Genomic DNA, 22,821 nt, shown 5'->3' with positions numbered 1-22,821 from the left:
GCACGTCTGAAGGAGGAGGGGAAGGTGCTCGTCAGCAAGTCAGATGCCGGTAGCACTACTGAACTTGTCACCAAGCCAGTCACCGTGCGTCCCAGCAGCAGCCAGCGGAAGCCGCTGAGCCCAGATCCCAGATACACTCTGTGGAAATTTTCCATTCTTTCAAGAATTGTCTCCTAAAAGCTGATGCAGCTGAAATGGTGCTTTTTGCGCATCAATCAACGTGAATCCTTTTGCATTGACTCAGTAGAAAAGCCACTACGACGACGGGAAGTGCCGAGACCCTTTCTCTCCCGCAGGGAATGGCAGAGCCCAAAAAGCATTTTCTCATCCCCTTGTACGGGCACCACAGGAACACTCCTCACCGAGGACAAGAAGTTTCACCCTTTTTTCACTCTTTTTTCCTCAGTTTGCAAACATGGGCCTACAAAAAACTGGGGAGGGACTGTTAACAAAGGCTTGGCGTGACAGGACGAGGGGCAATGGGCATAAACTGCTTCCTAAGGAAAACTAGAGGGGGCAAGCTGGAATATCAAATGATTCTTTACCAATTAAGCAAATAGTTTGTGTTGCTTTACTTCAATGTTAGATTCCTCTAAATTCAAGACAAATATCATGATAAACCTGGAAAACAGACAGGAAAAGAAAGAGGATGCTAGCAAAATCCAGGGAGCTAGCTGTGTGCAGAAGGCCTGGAGGCCAAGACACAGACCAACAATAAAAACTTTGATGAAGGCTCCCAGGAGACTCATGGCAACCTTCCAGTACCTGAAGGGGCTACAGGAAAGCTGGGGAGGGGCTGTTCACAAAGGCTGTGGGGATAGGACGAGGGGCAATGGGGATAAACTGGAGAGGGGCAGACTGAGACTGGACAGAAGGAGGAATTTCTTCCCCATGAGAGTGGTGAGGCCCTGGCCTAGGTTGCCCAGGGAAGCTGTGGCTGCCCCATCCCTGGAGGTGTTCCAGGCCAGGTTGGATGGGCCTTGGGCAGCCTGAGCCAGTGGGAGGTGTCCCTGCCCATGGCAGGGGGGTCAGAACTGGATGATCTTTAAGGTCCCTTCCAACCCAGACTATTCTATGAGTCTATGATTTTTCATACAAGACAAATTCTCTTGTGTGACTGTCACCACAAAACTACATATAAGACTTTGATGTTGTAATCCAATGTCTTACCTCAAGCTTAACCTCCTAGACTCCTGGAAATTTACTTTAAGAGCAGCGATGGGGAAGCAGATACACCTTTGCTGAAGTGTTGCCAAGAAGAAGGGGAAACCCACTATTAGCAAGTGGAGAATAGTTTTTGGGAACTGCTGCGGTTCATGCAAATTTTTTCCAATAGGAAGAACATCCCTTTATGGGAAAGGTCTTCTAAAACATTCACTGAACTCCAAAGGAGACGTTAGGCTGTGTGGTCCCAGGGGTAAATGTCCAATATGACTCCCTAGAAAAGGCCTTTGTTTCAGTCTCACTTCAAATGGAGACTGCGTTTGGGGATGGGCTGAGCACACCAGCCTTCCCCGATTGCCTCTCCTGCTGTGGCACAGACAGGATGCCTCACGATTTCTCTACATCTGGGTCCACACCCATCATCCTGTCCTTCCAGAAGCATTCTTTACTGAGATAAAAGTCATTTTTCTCAAGCAAAACATGAGTTACCCTGCTGTCAACGTGCACGTGTAAATAAGGTGTGTAAAGGTAGTGATTAATAAACATAAAACCCCCACAAAGATGATCATTTATCTGGGCCGCTGCCTTTCTGGTAAAATTCAGAATAAAAGCTAGATTGAGAACTTTTCAAAACTAAACAAAGATACGCAAAGTTGATGCATAGTTTTATTCTAGAGAAGAGTGTTTCTTGCTAAGTAGGAGGATTTTTGGCTCCAGTCTGAGCTTCAGAACACACAAATACACATGCACGTCTATCAACAAGTGACAACACGTTCAACACATTAAAAGAGCATCTGACTCGGAAGTTCACAGCCAACTGTGGATTTGAAGCCGCAGCAGCTCCCCATCGCTGACACCTCCACCAGCCGCGGAAGGAAGTTCTTAAACTAAGGGAAGCGCTTTGCGTTTCCACATCAGTTTGCCTTCAAACCGTTTCAAAGTTAGAGAATATGAACCAATCACATCAAAACAGGGTTTGTGTATTCATGAGGCGCTGTAAGATAAGAAATTTGCTACTACGTAACATCGGCACCATTGAAGGAGACCGTCACATTGCCAAACACCCCTGACAAGTGCTGCACAGATTTTCACTCCTCCTGGACAAGACCAGAACAAACCACCTTGCACTTAAAACAACCCCATTTAGACTCCTATTATCCAGGATTGGAAGCAGGTGAGGAAGAAAGTCACCTTCTGATGATTTCTACTTTCCAGTAACACCAGCAGAATCTGGGTTGTCTCCATCTAACATTGTACAGCTGAAACCACCTCGGCTTCTCATGCAGATGCTCTCACAGTTCAAACCTTTTTCTACACATTTTCACCCTCTCAGAGAAGAGAAAAAGCTTCAAACCATTGGTGCTCCTACACGTACCAGCTAAAAATGAAGTCATAGCTCACTGCAAGCATTTGTGGAACTAAGACTATTATCCTTGCAGACCTAATTGACTCTTTACTAATGCTGAGGTTTCTAAATCTTTTAAATTCAGTCCTTCATTCTAAAGCCCAAACTTGGAGGCACAGAGATCTATGGTGACTCCAAAGCCCTGGAGAAAATATCCAAGATATGTAGTAAATTTATCTGCAGACCAGAACTGCTCAGGGTGGAATTTATGGTCAGCAACTTTTCAGGACAAGACTTCTTGTCATCTGGAAGTCATCTTCATCTTGACGTCCTGAGCTCGCTTTCACAGAGTGTGGGCTTGGGGGGAAATTCTCAGGCATAGTGGTCACATCCACCCCAACCTTGTGATTTCTCCTGCCACCCTCCATCCTTCTTTGCCTTCTTGCAGATACCGACACCTTCCAGCCATGCTGTAATAGAATACAATAAATATCAAGTAGCATGACCCAGTTTCCTAACAGCTACCACAGAGAAGTGGTCAGAGCAATGAAAACCTGAAGACCTCTCTAATTACGTGGTTTGATTCATATACTACATGTGTAGCGTGTGCTGAAGGAAAAACTTCAGCACTTCTGAGACATCCATCCATCCATCATCTACCTGTTAACCCAAACAGGATTGTCAGGCTATACCAACTGCACTTCCTTGGTCCTAAATTGCTCAACTTGTCTTAGATTTAAACAGTGACTCAAAACGTAGACAATGACTTCTTAGATGCTGAAAACCGGCAGATGGGGAAAGGTCAAGTGATCCTACACCTGCGTGCTCTTATCTGGCTGCGGGTAGGGTGGCTCAACCAAAGTAGTTTAGGTGACGAGAGCATGGAAAAGGCTCACGGGAGATGAAACATCAGTCACACCTTCATAGATACTGACTTGTCACAAGCTTTCACTGTCCAAATTGATCCAAAGCTTCCAGCACCAAACTTTACAAGGGCTCCAAACTCTCTGGTCTTGGAAAGCCATGCACAGGGATAAGAACAATCAGTCATTTTCAACCACCAATACTAGCTCTCTTCCAAGAACTACACACTCCACCTGGTCCAGTTCTAGTTTTCTTCTGAGAACAGGAAAACCCTATATGGTCCAGCTCTACCTCTCTTCCAAGAACTGGACACCTTAACTGGTCAAACTGGAAAGTAGAATGGTTCCCAGCCTCCCAGTCATCACCGTGACAGCTTTCCCAAAACCACAGGCTCTGGTCACTGGGATTCCCCGTGGCTCCCTCTCCCAAGGACAGGTAACCAGGCAGGTTTATACCGAAACCCTGGCTGCTTTGGCCATGAGTCCCTGAGAAGTGACATCTTTTCCTGAATTATTTTGGATGCCAAGAGCTTAATATCATTCCTCCCTTCTCCATTACGAATTTCTTCAGTCGAGATGCATTGTGGACACCTGCATTCTCTTTTCAACAGAAAATTCTCAAAAATTGCCCATTTTTTTCTCAAATTTTTTTTCCCCGTGCAAGTGAACGTACTGTTGCTGAAGATGTCCCCGTATTCCACATTTATATGCATATGAAAGCGATGTTTCCACAACTGTCTGGTGATCAATAAGAACCAATATGTGAGAGGAGGAAGCCGCACTACCTGCAACACGAAATCCACGTTAAATAGCATTGCCAGATCTAAGAAGCAGCTTATAACAACCCAGCTTGTATTTCTGGCTGACAAGAAAGAAGATAAACCTGAGCAGGATGTGGTTTCTCTTCACCTCCCCTCAGAAGACATAAACTTTGTAAAACAGAACCCAGAACTCTTACACTAAGGAAAACATCCAAAAGCCCCAAGATATCCAAGGGAAACCTCAAGGAAGCAAAAAAAAACCCCCACATTAACTCTTTTCTTAAGGAGACCTTTGATCACCAAGCTGCGTGCAACACTCCCTCCGTACCCGTCCCTGACTGTGTCTGACTCAGAAGCACGTAATTTTCTCAGGAGTAAGATACGCCTGCCCTCAGAAAACTGAAATAGAGCAGCCTGCCTCAGTGTTCATCAGTTATCTTAAATAACAACCACAGCAAAACAACCCTGCAGGGGCTAAAATGCTCTTTGACCTGCCTTACTGCAAATTTGTCATGGGAAAGGAGTAAATCAACGCGAAACATCACCGCCCTTACTACCTGCTACCATCCTCTATTCATTTCACAACAGGGTTAAGCTTCTCATCTGTATATATCATAAAACCATAGAATCGTTAGGTTGGAATTAAGGTCTCCCCTCAGCTTCCTCTTCTCCAGGCTAAATAACTCCAGTTCCTTCATCCGCATCTCGTAAGACTTGTTCTCCAGCCCCTTCACCAGCTCTGTCCCCTTCTCCAGACGCTCTCCAATAGCAAAACCAAAATCTGCAGCCTGGTCAGTGCTCTAATCTGGTTGGAAGAGAACCTTATTCTCCTCTTCCTGGGATTTTAAGAGCGCTCTGGAAACAAATAAGTATAAAACTAGTTAAAAAATATTCCAGGTGTCTCATTCAACTTCAGAGAGTTAATAGAAACGTAGCAGGGAGGAGAATTACCTGTGATGCTAATTGTGCTGTCAGGTGATCAGGCAAAAGCACAACTGACTATGATCAGAAAGGCAAGGAAAACACCAAATCCTTCTAGAAAGTTCCCACTACACTCAACAGTTTTAGCACAAGCCTGTTCAAAAAGGAGAAGAGTCTTTGAAAGGACCTTTAGGGTTCTTTTACTGAAATCATCTTTTTTTTTCTATCCTATTTCTGGCATCTTCTGTTTCCTGAAAGTGATTTTGCCAATTCAACTAAAACGTAAAATGATAGAGGCAAGCGAAGGCAGACACTGAAACAGGCATAAGGAACACTTGAAATTTCTGATTATTTTATATATCTGGAAAAGCATTTTGAAAAAAGTCATCCCCTGCCACAATTCCACCTTAAATAAGTCCAGAAAGTCTGATAATAACTTCAAATAAATAGATCAACTTCCTCTCCTAGAAAAATCTGAGGTCAAGCTATTTCCCATTTTACGATATCCTGACCTCCTTAACCTTTATACATAAGAGTCCAGGAGGAAAAAGAGAAAATTCATCTACATATCCAGCATCCAGAAGGAGGAAACTATTTTTCAGTGCTCATCAAATTAAGTATTAGTCTTAATAACATACACAGAGGAGGAAATTTGGGAGCTGAAATGGCACTTCAGCACTTCAAACTGAAATACTTCAAGTTTCTTTTTCAGAGTCCCCGGGTTCAGGGGGTTCACCACCATCCTAAACTGGAGGTAGAAGTTATGGAGTCTGCTTTATATTTGTGGGTTTGGGTTCCTTTTAAAGCAAGCGTTTAAACGTAATTATGGACCAAACCATCCCGTTAGAAATCACACCGATTCTGGTAGATCCAGAAATAGATTTTTAGTTGTATTTGCGTAGCTCCCAGGACACAGAAATACCACCCAGCCAGCTCCACTTCAGAAAAGCACAGGGAGCAGAGCTTGGAGAAGCTGCCTCAGTGCGATCTGGATCAGGGCTGGAAGAACAAGCTGTTTGGCTTAGACAGGTCCAGAAGCATTGGGGATATAGGAACACAGATCAGCTTGCAGGGTCTGGAGACAACGCCTGAACCCAAGGAGAAATACAATCACTATATAAATACAAGCTATACCAATCTTGAAAAGTTCAGATTGACCAAAGAGCTAATTAGATCGCTTCATCTCACTACCAACAGAACATGATTTGCAGATTGATGTGAGACAATCCATGCATCATTATTAGCCGGTGGGGTTAGAAATGGAGCTTCCCTCAGCACCACCAAAAATAACACAGTTGAGACCTCATTCTTTTCCCCATAAAGATTAATTCCATTTTTATTTGCAGCCCGTGGCTGCAGGCGTCACTTCCAGCACAAATCAGTGTGAGGTGCACATATCCAAGGAGGTGCTGGAGGTGTTAAGAATGCAGCTCCATAGGATGGGAAGGAGCTGGTGGTACAAGCTGCATCTGGCTCTTCCCAAGCTCCCTACATCATCCCACAGGAGCATCACCCCAAATTGGTGGAAGGCCACTCTCTGACAGCTGCTGGGAGGTCAGGGGAAGAAAAGATGTCATCAGAGCAGCAGGAAATAATTCGACACACTTTCCATATGTCAAAGGTCTGACGTCTCATGGAGTTTGTGCCTCTAGCATCAGCGTTTCGGACCTATCGGCAAGGATGAAGGGAAGGGCTGTGTCTTTGGGAAACCGTGTGGGGCCTGGCAGGAGGAGGAGGCGGCCGATTAAGGACCTTATGTCTTAGTTCTGTTAAGATTTAGTTAAGATTTTCTGTGTAATTATATTCAGGTGCGTATGTTATAACCCATTTAATAGTTATGATAGGAAAGGAAGCTTTTTAAAAGCCGGCAGCACCTCTGACATTTTATCTGTGCTTGTAACTATTATACGCAAAGTAACTTTGGTTTGCTTTGTGCCTCAAACAGTATCTTTTTTCTCAGAGAAAATTAATTAAAAAGAAATTTAAGTGGTAGGGAGTAGAGACAGTTAATTTAACCCACCACAACGTCAGCCTTCGACCCACAAAGAGGAAGAGCGCCACCAGCGAGATGTTAAGCTTTACCGTGGCCGACTCCAGTGCTTCAGCCCACATATAAAACGAGAAAAGTTTGTGTCTCTGTTTCCCAGAGGCATGGCCAGCGTCTCCCTAGATGACGGACATTCAGCATGCACTTTTCCTACTGTCCTCTCTTCTTCCTTCCCCGGGTTTCAAACAGAAGCATCTCAAACCATCTGCTTTCCTGAATGTCTTCGGGCCAGAGAGGCAAAAAGCACAGTATTTCCACCAGGCTTGAATTAAAAGCATTGAGCCTCTTGCCAGAAGGAGCCCCGCAGGCAGCCAGATGGATTTCTGCAAGGAGAAGGATATGCAGTTCAAGCCCCGCGGCAAAACATTTTGCTGCAGTGAGCTGAGTTCAGCTCTTACCGAGTGCCTTAAATTGCAAAGTGCAGCTCTGTAACCACAGTTTTAAGTGGGTCTCTCTGCAAAGAACTCAAAGCAGCTCTCCGGCAAGCAGAAAAGCGGCACTGCCCAGTGCACACTAGAAGATATCCAGGCTTGTAGAAAAATAACACTGTTAGTAAACACGTTAGGTGGGATTCAGCTCACCTAACTTTATCAGTGCAAAGTTTAAACAATTTGGTCATGCAGGCTCCATCTATGGTCACCCGATAAGAGATGCATGTGTTCAGAGGATGAGTCATCCCACTCAGAGACAGATGTTCAAGATGTGTGGTACAAGCCTCATTTAGTCAAGAATTTCTTTCATATGCTAAATTTAGACTCAATTATTTCTATCCAACTATTATCTCACCCCGAACCTGTGAGGTCTTGTTCTTCTTACATCAAGACTTCAGGAGATTTGCTCATATTCAGATATTAGCATTTCATCATCGCTGAATGATCTGTTCAAAATCCAGTCTTAATTTCATTCATGCCACATGTGTTTTGCCATTGATGCATTAGTCATCCTGAAGATTTCCAAGGCAAATACCAAATTCCCCTTTTCTCCACCAGCATGCACCAAAATGAACTTGATTTCCTGGAATATTGACTATCTTAATGACTCTAGACTAAGATCCGTAGGAAGTATATAATTTGTTCAACTCTGCAATTAGCACGCATGCTAAAAACACTAATAAGCACTGGCTGGATCACTCAGGACCCACCATGGCTTTCCTCTCCTGGATCAACAGGCCATTAGTAAGATCAAAGCTGGCTGAATATTTCCACCTAGATTCCTGGCCCAGCCAACAGTCAGAAGGGTTCAGCACAACTCTCACTATCTCAGTATAAAAAATATCCTTTTATTGAACCCAGATGTCTAATGAAAATAGGTCATTTCAGTGAACCGTCCTCAGAGCAAACCCAGCCCAGGGAGCCTCAGAGCTTTGAAGCTCCACGATGGAGCACACAGCTCACCCTCTTCAGAATGAAAAAGAAGAGGAACAACATGGAATTTTTATTGCTTTCTAGTCTGTATTTGATTAATAGTAATGTCTTTTTCAAAGGGCTCGAGGTTACCATGGAAGAGAATGGCTGAGTTTTAACCCAGTCTCATGGATGTTTTGACGTGCAAGTGGATGAGGTGCTCCAGCCAAGCCAATGGGTTGCTTGAGGGGCTGTGAGATTACACCTTTGCCTCGTTATAAAATTGAGTTTCTTTAATGCAATTGATTTGATCTAATCATTTGATTTTAATCAAATTGATTTAATACAGCACTGAGAAAACACCAGAGCTTATTGTTTATTTAAACCACTGACTACTTTATAAGAGGCCTCCCAGGAGATGAAAGCGAGTCTTCAGTGAGAAGAAGCAACGCGGGATTTCATTCTTTCCACTCTTTTGCGAGCATCTGCCAAGTCTCACGATTACAGTAAGAAATTTCACTGAGAAGAGTGGGAGCTGCTGAGAAGAGTGGGAGCTGCTGAGAAGAGCAGGGGCTGTTGAGCAGGAGCTCCCTGCACACTGACACAAAAGAAGGGTTCTTTGTCCCCACTAAAAGCTGTATTTCAGGAGCAGGGGTATGTGCTGCAGTGCCACAAGCAGAAAACCAGAATTAAAACCAGAATTAAAACTCTTTCTGACACAGCTGACCCTCTGCCTTCCCCCCTCAAGCTATCTGGCGGTGGGGTTGGATTTGTAGAGCCCTGTGCCACTAGGAAGCTGCTTTCTCCCTCCCAGTTAAAAGTCGAGTTCAGATCACGACACCGAGTACTCCGAGAACCAGAGCTGCGTATCAAATCCGTGATGGATCACACTGAGCATCGAAGAGATAGTGCATGGCTGCTCTCACCCATCCCTGGGGCGCGGTCGGGGCAAACGCACGGTATCACACAACGATCAAATCCATTTCGGTACGTTATTGTCTCTGTTTAGCATATCAGACTCTGAAAGGTTTGCTGACTCAGGCGCTCAGCACGCACAAACCAAACTCTGGCTGGTGGTGATGACTGCGACTTCTCATCCAAGCCCGTAGAGGAACCTGGCTGGTAACTAGGAAGTCATTTCAGTGAACAGATAGCAAAATCTTACTCTAATTTTGCTCAGAGCAATTAAGGAAATGAGTTAATTGTATAAAATTAATTACTAGCGCTTGAATCGTTAAAATCCATAGTAAGGACATTAATACTGCTATGAGATATATTGTATTTCGCATCTTTTTGTTGGTTCCCTCTCCGGGCGAAAAAAATGAAAATTACATATGATACAAAAGGCTAAAAGAAGGAAAATATCTAGTGCTAGAAAAAGTCAGTCCTGGAACTGGTTTTGAGGGAAGTCATCTGCAGAAAACTTCTCTTGGGTCAGCTTTGACAATAAGAATAAGCAGTAACAGGAAAGTGCTGCACTGCTAAAAGTCAGAGCTGCTCCAACCTTCCCAGCTCTGTGTTTTGTTTGCTCAAATTACAGTCCTGTCAAAACCCAAGCACGCTCACGTTGATGTGCCCACCTGTATCTCTTCAATGTATTTTTTGTCCTCCTCCCTTTCCCTCCATCTTGGCACCACCCTGCGCTCCATAAACATCCTGTTTATTCTGGCTTTCCCCCATCCTCTTCCCTTTTTAACTCTTTTTTCCCCTTAAAAGAGCGCGTGCAGGCTGAGATACAGAATTTCTCGGCTTGGTTTTATAGAGTTCAGCCTCTCTGCCGAAGGCTGGATGCCGCCAACTGCAGAGGAATTTTCTCCTACTCTATTTCCCATCAGCTGGTCCGCAAGTAACTCGATGACCGAAACACCCACTGCCGAAGGAATCAAGGGGAGGATCCCTATTTTATCATCTCCCTCGTTAAAACAAACAAACAAACAAACACACGCATCGATGAGCTGTTTGTTAAACTGGTCTCACTTCCCCCGGGAGACCGATGCTGCTGCAGTCACAGGGTTTCTGCACAGACGGCACCGCACGTACGATATGCCTGCCTGCTCTGCCTTCCCACAACCACATCATACCCTCTTCTCGGGCGGGGAGGCTCGCACGTTGCCCATACAGGCAATAAATTAAGGAAACCCCAAGTTTCCCCTGCGGCAGACGTTGCTGCGCATTAGGGAGTGGGTTTTCCATAGCACCATCCCCACTGCAAAGAGCAAATAAATTCGTGTGCCACGCCAGAGCTTCCTGGGGGTCTCTGGGCATCTTGCAGTTTAAGAAAGAAACATTTACAATCCGATGACGACAACGAGAAAAGACAAGGAAAAAATGGAGCGAGGGACGATAACTTTCTCCTAGGTAAATGTCCCTTAAAGGAACAGTTCTGCTAAGCTAAAGGCATTCAGACCTACAAAGCTCACACCAGCATCCAAATATTTTCTTAGTCTCCCAACACAGGCGCTGAGCCCAGGCTGGAGGCTCTGAAGTCCTCTGCTCTTCTGTTCACACAAAGACTCGTTACAGCAGATCTAAGGGGCTGGGAAGGGAGATTCTTCTTCAAAACCAACAGTTTTTCAGGTTGTTTATTTTTATTATAATTAACTTAGCATGAATTTACTTAAATCAGTCTCGACGGGCTTTTTGGAAAAGCAGTGAACTGAGTACCTTCCCATACTTGCGGGAGACCACCACGCATTGCAAGAGCACTCATCCTGTTCTCTTGCAGTGAATGTAAAAGCAAGCACACATTTTTCAGCAGTTAACATACAAACGCATCCCACAGAAGCAGCAGTTCATTGGACTGTAAACAAATCACATGCTAGGGGTAAATATACGCTTAGCTTTGAGGCCCCAAACAAACACGCAAAGCAGAACTTGCCTGATCAAGTAGCGACTGAAAACCACCTCTTTGGACATATGAGAAGTCTGGTGGATCTCATCCCACCTCCTCTGAGAGATTTAGGAAGAGTTGCTGAAGCTCTTCCTGATTTCTGCACGTATCCTCCAAGCTACCAAAATTACCAGCACCTTCAGTCCCACGTCTATAAATCACTTAAATGCTGTAAAGGTATTAATGCCTCCAGTGGATCATGGTCCACCAGTTTGTGATAGCCTCATGCTACAGCCCCTTACAAGCTTCAAACATAGCGACTATGAACACTCCTGGCAAAGAAACACACCCCCTCCGTCTGGAGAAACTGCAGACATTAAGAACTCTCATGATTTGGTTCAAATGTTTAAAAACGTCATTGTACACTTTGAACTTAAAGCACGGGAATAGAGTTAAGAAGCCAGGGGGTTTTAGTCCATTGCAACCACAATCATAGGGAAACAGGTCCCGCGGTTGCTAATAAACCAATTTCTGATGAGGGGCAAGAACAGATGAAACACAAAACCCAGCACAGAACCCAAAATAGAGAGAGTCTGCCAAAATTGTATCCATGGATGAAAGCAAGGAGCTGGCAAGAGCTACCCTCGCTGGAGCTGGGGAACCAGATGCAGAAGGGAAGGGAATGGCATCTATTTCCTGAGTGATGCTCAGCTCCAAGAAAGCTAGACATGGTTCCTCCTGCTGCCCTAAGCCATGATCAATTTGACCCAAATAATTTAACAGACGCTGGTCCAACCTATTCTTAAAAACCTCAGCAGCCGAGATACCACACCCTTAGACCCATGCCTTGCTTTCATCAGAAAACGGCAGCGGAGTTTCCTATTGGAAATTAAACCCACAACCTCTTGCTCTATTGCCTGCGGCCAGGAAGAAACAGCTCATTCCCTTAATCCCTGCAAGAGGCTTTTTCAGACTAGAGGACGTCCTTCTTTCCCCCAGACTCCAGAAGTCTGTCCTCCATAAGACGCAACTTAAAACTAAGTCTACAGACCAAAGTCCATAAAACATAGCTTAGAAAAGCGGGACTATAGTTACAGGATTCAAGATCCTCTATATCCATTGAAAAAATCCTTAGTTCAAAAAACTTTAGAAGCAAGGTGTAAACAAATCCATTTTTCCATTTTTCTTTGGTGATCAAAGTGCTCCAGACATTGCTCACTCTTGCCAACATCCTCTCCACTTTAACTGAGCCACACCTTCTTAGGATCACTCAGCCACAACATCCTGAGCACCCCAAACACCGAGGGCCTTGTCCACCAGCCAACACCCAACCCAGCACCAGGAGTCGAGAAGCCACCATGGGAGACGACTCAGGATATGCACCGGCAGTGCCAGGGAGGGGGTCCGGCAGTGCCGCCGGAGCAGAGGACGCACCACTCCGCAACAGGGCTTCAGAATCCTTTTGTCTTCTCCAATCTCTACCCCTATAAACACGTGAAGTTTCGGAGCTCAACTATTTGGCACACCTAGGACCAAACCCAAACCAGGACTGAAGCTGCAGGGTTGAGTTTAAACGGAGCCCTGGGGCGACGGGCAGGGGTGCGGGAGGCCCCGGCTGAGGCCACCCAGCGCCCTGACACACGCCGCCCGCCAGCATATTTATTAGGTGTTAAATTCAACTTTTACAGGTATTTCCATCCTCAGTACCTGGAATTTATTAACTTATATCCCATCTGTGTTACCTATTATAGCACCCTATAAAATCTTCCATTTCCTGAAAGCTTTTGCTGCACTCACAAACATAGTTTTAAGTTTATTTGACCTATCAAAATTAACCAGTGTTAATACTCCAATCATAAAATAACAGTCAGAGAGGAAGAGCTGCACTTAAGTTGAAACAAAGCTTTCAGGAAACAAAGTGTTTCTGTTTAAGAAATGTTTGAAAAGAGAGCACCACGAACAGCAAACTTAATAATATGCTTTGCTGTGTTCTTACTAATTGTGCTTTAGTCTCACAGGCAGTTTTATTAGCTGACCTGTCTTCAAAGTCTGAGCTAAGGTGAACTCACCCTGTGCTTCCAATGAGCTCATAAAACTTCAAGCCAGCAGGTTCACATGCCATTAAAAAATCAAACTGGCATTGAAGAACTGTAGGAGCTTCTTTATCCTTCACCGCCTTGTGTCCCAGGTGGGCAGCACCCATCCTGATCCACTTGTTTGAATGGCTATTTGGAAACCTCCTTTGGATAAATGGAGGTCTGCAGCTCTAGATCTTCACCACAGTAAATCAGGTGCATGCAGTGACTTTCCTTGGAGGAAATACTCCAAAGGAGTCACCAAGGCCCTCGTCCACAACTATTTGGGCACGCAGTGACACCAATGAAGACATTGATGCTGGTGGTGTTGGTCCAATCATAAAATTCACAGTCAGACACATACATTCAGCCTCACACACAGCTCTGAAATAAAACATACACATTGGATGCACAATGTTACAAATAGCTGGAGGAGGATTGACCCCTAACCAGACGGAGATATTGGTAGGCCCCAGGAGGATATGTTTCTGAAATCAGCCTCAACGCGAAATCAGGCTGCTGTGAGCCTTCCCAGTCAAGCTTTTAACATCTCCATGGATGGAGATGGCATGGTCTGCAGCGCTAAACTATCTTCTCTATGAAAACCTTCTCCCTCATGCCCAGCTTTGCCATTGCTGTGTGTGCCTGTTGCCTTTTGCCACCACACTGTACAGCCCCAAGGACAGCGAGGAGTTCTTCCATACGCCCTCTTTGATATGGCTCACTGCACCTCCTGGGAGTGGCTGGCGCCCCTCTCCAAGATGCCTTCTTCTCCCTGATGGACGAGGACTCCAGCCACAGAAGATCTGGGAGTGAAATGAATGGGACGAGGGGAATGTGCTGAGCTGTGCGGCGAAGGACACGGTCAGCTATTACCATGCCAAGACAAAGAAGGCATAGTTTCCAGATTTTTTTCTCTGTGTGTCATCTTTCTCTCCCAGACAGCCAAGGCATTTTCCTACTCTTCTCAACCACCTATGAGGTTGGTGTCTCCAGTCACACTCCGCCCCGTGGCTTATTCTAGCCATGTCCTCCTCTGCCCTTAATGTTCTTTTTTGCCTTTCCTGGTCTATCTCTCATCCAGGAAATCTCTCTGAAGCATCAAGAAGCTTGCTAAAAATTGCAGGTCCACAGGTAAGATACAACCACACAAGGAAGGCTCCGGACTTCCTCAAGAGGTCTGTCTCCCATCTGATTCCACCTTTAGGTATATATTGCTGACAACAAGTTTTTAACATATCTTATTTTACGTACCCTGTAGAGTGAGCAGGTTCGGGCAGACCGAATTTACAGTAAAGGAGAATCCATACCAGTTACCCACACCCAACTGGACATCAACAACACGAACAGTATTGGTAGGAAGTCTAAATAAAGTCTTAAAAGCTGTATTTGTTACAAATTACACGGTGTTGTAGAGGCACGTCTAAAGTCTGCTTTGAAAGATTTTTTTTTACTGAAAAAAGAAATAAAATTGCCTTTAGCCGAGAAAGGGGCTGCATTCTACATCTGGAAACAAGCAGTGGATCGACTAATCCTTCCCATGGGTGTTGGAGAATCCTTGATACAGCTCAATCCTCTTCCAGCTATTCGTAACATCGTGCATCCAATGCGTATGTTTTATTCAGAGCTGTGTGTGAGGCTGAATGCATGTGTCTGACTGTGAATCATTTGTTTAACAATGCAGTTATTGAGGTAGTCTCACCCAAGCTAAACAGTGCCACAGGTGGGAGAGGGAATTTCTGGAATCGGATGATTCAGCTGGAGACCATGCACACGTAGGGAAATGCAGCCTTTGGCCAGTTTCTCAACTTTTACTAATAGAGCTCAAACAGGCACAAAATCAAATGATGCTTCCAAAGACCCTGCTAGAAACACGCTCTCCACCGGATGAGCAGAACTTGCCTGGCAGCGTCTGGGCTTGAATCCGCTGAACAGCTAAGTCTGTCTTCCTTAAAGACCCATTTTAAGCAAAAAAAGAAAAAGGCATCAGCAGAAAAATAAAGCCTCTTTTGAGCACATAAAACAAATAAATAAATATTTTTCTCCTTCCACTGTTTCAGCAGCTATTTTTCCCTCTCATCTGTAAAATCAAACACAATAAACCCCTTGAAACTCAGGTTTCGTTTAGCTTGATGAAACAGCGAAGGAAACATTCATCATTAAAACTGCAAGGCAAGGCTGGGCAGAATACTCATCTTTAAATATTTAAAGACTTAATTAGATAAAGACTTGCATTATTTCAAAAAGGAATTAAAATTGTGCTTCCTAAGGAAAACTAGAGGGGGCAAGCTGGAATATCAAATGATTCTTTACCAATTAAGCAAATAGTTTGTGTTGCTTTGCTTCAATGTTAGATTCCTCTAAATTCAAGACAAATATCACGATAAATCTGGAAAACAGCCAGGAAAATAAAGAGGATGCTAGCAAAATCCAGGGAGCTAGCTGTGTGCAGAAGGCCTGGAGGCCAAGACACAGACCAACAATAAAAAGTTTGATGAAGGCTCCCAGGAGACTCATGGCAACCTTCCAGTACCTGAAGGGGCTACAGGAAAGCTGGAGAGGGGCTGTTCACAAAGGCTTGTGGGGATAGGACGAGGGGCAATGGGGATAAACTGGAGAGGGGCAGATTGAGACTGGACAGAGGGAGGAATTCCTTCACTCTGAGAGTGGTGAGGGAAGCTGTGGCTGCCCCATCCCTGGAGGTGTTCCAGGCCAGGTTGGATGGGCCTTGGAGCCCCTGATCCAGTGGGAGGTGTCCCTGCCCATGGCAGGGAGGGTTGGAATTGGGTGATCTTTAAGGTCCCTTCCAACCCAAACTATTCTATGATCTTGTGATTCTATGATTTTAGGATTCTAAGAGAGCATGATTCAACATTTGGACCAGGTAGGCTTCAGAAAGGAAAGGGAAAACATTACCTACAATTAAATCTACATGTAAATAAGTTGATGTCAGTCATAAATCCAAAACACTGTATGCTGAAAAGCATTCAAAGAGAGCAAGCACGGAGACCAGGCACGGAGCCTGGATTGCCTCCAGTGAAGTAGCTGCCAGATTAAAAGGAAAGCTGGCTGGAGGATGGGGATTTTGTCTCGTGAAAATAATGCGAGGTTTTGGCATTCCTCGTGAACATGTCTACACACGTTAGGTGCGCGTCCCGCCCTGTTTGCATTGTGCCGGGGTAGCTGCCCCCTAAAAGGCAACGCACCCACAACGATGGCACCTCCCAGCTGAGATACTGCACTGGGTTGTTGGGATGTTGCTCCTCCTTTTGGTCGGGAGTGGGGATACGGACCTCCATCTCATCTCTTTCACGTGCCAAAGGAATCAAACGCACCTTCCAGTTGCCAGCAATTTCATGTTATTGAAAAAACAGTTCTTTTTTTTTCTATTTCTACATGAACTCACTGATCCTCCAGCCCATGGGGTCCATCAGGAGCCACGCTGGCTCCTCCCGGCCTTCACACACGTTTCCTCTTGGAGGAACGCTTTCCCATCCACCCCCGGCTACTTGAGGAGAAAGACGGAATACAGTCCCGAAAACCCCATCCAGCCCCACACGTAGCTGAGGGGAAGGGCTGGATCTCACCTGCCCCACAGGGAGTGCACGGAGTCACAGTTCCCCTGTAGATGAAAAGGGTTCATCCTGCTTTTGAGACACTTTCTGAGAAGGCTGCAAAGCCCGTGCTTACAAGAACTGAACATCACTGAAAAAAAAATCCATTTTTTTTTAACTCCAGAAGCGACCTGCTGTGGGTTCAGCTGTCCTCCACAAACAGCTGCTCACCAATTTACGGACAAAAGCGAGAGAAAGAGGAACTTTGGCTTGCTTGAGTTAAGCCCGGTGCTTACTGTGACAAAGGCGAATTCCTTGAACGATGGAAAAGCTTTTCATGCATAAGTTCTGAGAATTGGTTACGAAGAAAACCTTTATCAGAAAGATTTGCAGAGCGGTACTCCTACAAGCTGTGCTGAGGCACGTGGGAGACACGGAGGTGATATGAGACAGCCAGCTTGGCTACACCAAGGGCCCTGCCTGACCGACCTAGTGGCCTCCTACGACTACATCAGTGGACAAATGCTGGGATTGTTCACCCAGGAGAAAAGAAGGCTCCAGGGAGACCTTGTTGTGGCCTTTTCATACTTAAAGGAGGCTTATAAGAAAGACGGAGAAGAACATTTTAACAGGGCCTGTTGTGACAGGACAAGGAGTAATGGTTTTAAACTAAAAGAGTGGAGATTTAGACTAGAGATAAGGAAAGCATTTTTACGCTGAGGGTGGTGAGACACCGGCACAGGTTTCCCAGAGAGGTGGTAGATGCCTCATCCCTGGAAACATTCATGGTCAGGTTAGATGGGGCTCTGAGCAACCAGGTGCAGTTGAAGATGTCCCTGCTCATTGCAGAGGAGTTGGACTGGATGACCTCGAAGAGCCCCTTCCAGCACAAACTATTCAACGATTTGGAGAAGCTGGAGGAGGAGCACGTGAAGGTTTTGGAGTGCTAAAAAAACCTCCTTAAAACCCCAAAAGTCAGGATTGCTTTCCTGGCCTTAGCACTGCTCTGCAGCATAAACCTCGCAAAATCACACCCTCTTCATTCCTCGCCTTCCAGGTTGTAACATGGAGCAACACTGGGCCTCCTCGTGAATCCACAGGGACCTGCACACTGGTGGTACCCAGCGCCACTGCCCAAAGCTGGATGGAAATAGGTTCTGCATTTTCTACAGGCTGTGAAGACGTTAAACTACTCAGTGAAATAAAACTAAAAAAAATTCAATTATTTTCCACACAAACCCTTATTTGGAGTCATTTGCCTTGTGACATGGACTGCTCAAAATGCCAGAGACAGACATTGAAGGGGAATACAGCACGTGCTCCACAGTCAGAACTGTTTCAGAAGAGCTTGCTTCTTTTTTTGCCTTTTTCCCTTAAAATCCTCCATCTGAAGCACAAGCGACCTGCAACAGCTTTACCCTGCTTCGTCAGCCCTTTCTCCCAATGGGAACAGCGCAGAACACTGCTCTGATTAAATCCATTCCCCTTGGTATGACACTCCGAAGATCACAACTGAAAGTATAACTTTCGGTTGTAATTTCAGCCTTCTGGCTACTTATTTAATAGGTTTGTTTAATCTAAGTCTCTTTTTAATTATAGCTGTATGTGATCTTGCTGGTAATGTTACCACGTCACGGCGAAGCCAGGGGTTTGCGCTGAGACAACATCTCGATACCGGAATTGTAACAACAATGGTCCAGAAGCCAAAGGATGGTATTTAATTTACATGATGCAAGTAGTGCAAGTGCTGCAACCCTCCCGGAGCCCTTGTTGTCAGCAGAGATCCTGGGAGCAGCACTAGGGCGAGGTGACTTGCGTGACTTCCCAGTCATCACCTCCAAGCTACAACATCGACCAAACCCTCCATCAAGCTGCAACACTACAACTTAACGCCGTTCTTGTTGCCCAGAGGAACAGCTCTTATATACAAAATGTTTTTCATCAACTTCATTAAAATTAGGACGGTCTCATTGATTATTTCTCATTCTGTTGCAATGAAGCTAAGACTTACGGCATCTCTCACTCCACGCTGGCTGTCCTCTCCCAGGGCCACCAAATAACCCAATAACCCACTGCTGTTACAAGCTGTCGGCTAAGAAATATGTCCATGTGAGACCACAGCACAGTGCAAAGCTGAGCAGAAGCTACAATAAAGCAAGCAGTAGTCGCCTGGCCAGTGGAAAATTGCTTGTGGAACAGGACAAGTTGAAAGCAACCTCTGGGTGGGCCACAGCAGACCCAGATATGGCCCCAAGCTGTGCCAGGGCAGGTTCAGATTGGACATCAGGAAAAAATTCTTCACTGAAAGGGTTCTCAAGCAAAGGAACAGCTGCCCAGGAAGGTGATTGAGTCCCCATCCCTGGAGGTGTTTAATGACGGGCAGATGAAGTGCTTAGGGATATGATTTAGTAGTGATAGGTACGGTTGCACTCGATGATCTCAAAGGTCTTTTCCAACCTAGGGATTTTATGTTTCTATGATGCTATCAGAGGCCAGTCAGCACAAAGCAGAGGTGACCACACTTTTAAGTGGGCTACGAGAGCTCATAGGAGCAGAAAGGGCCTTACAGGAAACTCCCAATTAAAAATTCCCTCACTGGCTCATTACGCAACGCTGTATTGAAAGGCCAGAGGGGAAAGAGGCTGAGGCTCCACTCAAGCTTTGTCTGCAATCAGTGGAGCTCGTAGGCACTGCAGAGAAAACACCTTGGTTTGCTCTTTCCAATTCAGAATAACAGAGATTCAGAAAATACAGGCATTATGTGGCTCGTTGTCTTTTAGGTTTTAATATTCTGTTATTTTTACCTTAACGATGCACGTCGAGTAGTGTGGGATGTACCAGATCAAACACGAAGGGAAACTCTTCACATAGCAAAGATGCTCCAGCCTGTACCGTTGGCTGCCTTCCTTTTAAAACCTAAGTAGATGGAAAACAGAATATTAAAACCCGTGATCATAATAATGAGAAAAATAGAATTTAATTCCAACTCCCCCACCATGGGCAGGGACACCTCCCACTGGCTCAGGCTGCCCAAGGCCCATCCAACCTGGCCTGGAACACCTCCAGGGATGGGGATCCCTGTAATCCCTGCAATCCCAGTCAGTCAGGAGGCAGAGCCAGACTGATCGCTGAGGGAACTGGGCTCGAGGCTGCATTGCGCACTTGGTGTCAGTGTTGGCTGATTGCACGGGGAGGCGGTAGCGCTAATTGAGAAACCCCAGGTCTGAGTCTGGTCTGAGCTGCTGGAGCAACAGGCAGGGGTGTAGCTGGCTACACGGGGAGACGGAGGCTCAATTATTCACTAAGGACACAACAACTCTGTGCAGCTCCAGGCCTGGGGAAAGACAGCTGGAAAGCTGCCTGGAGGAGAAGGACCTGGGGGTGTTGGTTGACAGCAGCTGAACATGAGCCAGCAGTGGCCCAGGTGGCCAAGAAGGCCAATGGCATCCTGGTTTATATCAGAAACAGCGTGACCAGCAGGTCCAGGGTAGGGATTGTGCCCCTGGACTCAGCTCTAGTGAGGCCGCACCTCAAATCCTGGGTTCGGGTTTGGGCCCCTCACTCCAAGGACACTGAAGTCCTGGAGCGCATTCAAAAAGAGCGACGAAGCTGGTGAGGGGCTGGAGAACAAGGATTATGGTGAGTGTCTGAGGGAACTGGGGTTGTCTAGCCTAGAGAAGAGAAGGCTGAGGGGAGACCTCATTGCCCTCTACAGCTCCCTGAAAAGAGAGCGCAGAGAGGTGGATGTTGGTCTCTTCTGCCAATTGACAGGCGATAGGACGAGAGGAAATGGCCTCAAGCTGCACCAGGGCAGGTTCAGATTGGACATCAGGAAAAAGTTTTTCACTGAAAGGGTCAGAGGCTGCGCAGGGAGGTGGTGGAGTCCTCAGCCCTTGAGGTGTTTAAAAGATTGGTAGATAAGATGCTCAGGGATATGATTTAGTAGTGGACAGGTACGATTTGGCTTGATGACCTCAAAGGTCTTTTCCAACCTAGGGATTCTATGACTCCCTGATTCTATCTTCCTTCCCGCGCATCCACCCCCTCTGTGGCCTCTCTCCCTCCACTGACCACGTCCCTGCCAGAAAGCTGCAGGAGGGCAGGGTTAGCATCAGAAGCTGTAATTAAACTGCAGAGCTCCATGACACCATTCTCCAAGCATGTCCGACAAAAGCTCCACTGTGGATCTTCCAGTGTGGAGCAGCTGGATATGGATATTCCCAACGGCACCTCAGAGCAGGACAAGGTTGTGTGGCGGAGAGCCCCGCTGACGTACGCAGCCCTTTCAGCAAACCCCTGTCATTATGGGCTGCCAGGACTGTGAAGTCAGCACGGCACTGCGGGAGGGTGGGTATTTTATTTATTTATCTTATTATATTCTTTTCTCATTATTATCTTGCGAATGGAGCATGTGAGTCTGCTGGGGCGCAAGGGGTATGGTTTGAAAGCATGGAGCAAGAAAGGATGTGCAGCACAATTTAGCCTGGGAAATGCCTCAAATCAGTTTGCAGAGATGCGCGAGGCCACTCACACTTGTGTTACAAACCAAATAGGGGAAATTAAGGGGTCGAAACAACTTGTAATTCTCTTTCCTGCATTTATGTTTAGGTTCCTTGTGGTTCTCTGGTTTCTTTATGATTCTTGGACCTGGTGGGCAGATTGAATGTAGCTCTTTGTATGCACAGCACAAGGAAAATGTCAGACTTTACGGGATATAAATACACATCCGAGCCGGGGTTTGGTGTTTCTGACGCTCGGCTGAAATACTAGGAGGGGAAAAAAGGCATCTGTCATCACATCTCATTGATAAATGGCTCTTTTCTGGAGAGGGATAGCAGACAAAGGAAACAGGTTCACAAAAACCAGCACACATATATATCAGCTGCTTCACTTTCTTCCACATATCAAAGAAATTGTGTTGTTGTTGCCCTGTTTTGACCCATTTCTAGTTCTTCGCCCAGCACTGTTCTTCCTGGACTACCTGAATCAACCAGGAAATCTCATTGAAAAATACCCATCCCCTGAAAGGTCTCAGCGTTTCCCATGTAACGCTGGACAAACGTCAACCCACCCTGTCGCTTCCCTCTTCCCAGCTGCAGCAACAAGGAGAAGTCTGTGAGAATGCAAATAAGGCCATCAGAAAAGACAGTTTGTTTCCAAATCACGCATTAGGTGAAGTTTGCCATTTAAGTCTATCCGATACCTTTCTCTTTTATGTGCTGCTCCGCTGAAATTATAACATCCAATCACTTGAGGGAGAAAAAAATCAAACGTAGAGGAGGTGCATTTTAGTATCGCAAGTGAAACAGAGGCAGGAAAGTGAGAGAAGATATCCACAGGAAAAAAAATCCATCTTAATAGCTGTGTTCTAGATTGAGATAATCTAAACACCAACCCAAGCACATGGTGGCCTCGAGGCAGAGGTCGAAAACTCTACTACAAAGGCAGTGCCTCAACACACCATGAATTCTGCAACCATTTGTATACAACATGTGGTCAACACATCACCGTCACACCATGAAGGTACTTTTCCCTGCATCTTCATGGCCACACCACGCTATCTGGAAAGACAAGCATCAGCGTGACGGGCAGGCTCACTGGGCTGGACGCACATGGCCTTCTCCGCATGGGGCAATAGCATTTCCCTCAAATCATAGTCAAAGTGGACAATTGTGAAAATGTTTTGTCATCTCCAGCTCTGCCCCAGGCTGGGAATAGCCCGCATTGCAGAATTCAAAGTGAGTGATGAGAAACCTCATCAATACCATTTTCTCATTCTTAGCAGGAAGACTCTATTTCCCAAACAGCCGACCGCCCCTAGCAACTGAGGCTCAGGCTGACTCTCTCCCGTGAGGTCTTATCTTAACCCATCTGTCTTGGTTTTGCCAGTCAGGTTTTCTGCAGGACGTCGGTATTCA

The 22,821-nt window shown here is 45.8% G+C and overlaps 1 protein-coding gene across 1 annotated transcript in view; it reads right to left on the bottom strand.

The window, feature by feature from the left end:
* PLA2G4A (phospholipase A2 group IVA) overlaps positions 1-22,821 on the bottom strand; it is a 225,138-nt gene that overhangs the window by 156,108 nt on the left and 46,209 nt on the right. The window contains exon 4 of the mRNA XM_054073588.1: positions 19,708-19,819. The gene's annotated coding sequence lies outside the window, so the exon portion shown is untranslated. The remainder of the gene's footprint in view (positions 1-19,707; positions 19,820-22,821) is intronic.

The sequence above is a fragment of the Cuculus canorus genome, chromosome 8 (assembly GCF_017976375.1).
Source record: "Cuculus canorus isolate bCucCan1 chromosome 8, bCucCan1.pri, whole genome shotgun sequence".
Classification (NCBI taxonomy): Eukaryota; Metazoa; Chordata; class Aves; order Cuculiformes; family Cuculidae; genus Cuculus; species Cuculus canorus.
This window is presented reverse-complemented; position numbering and strand designations above follow the sequence as displayed.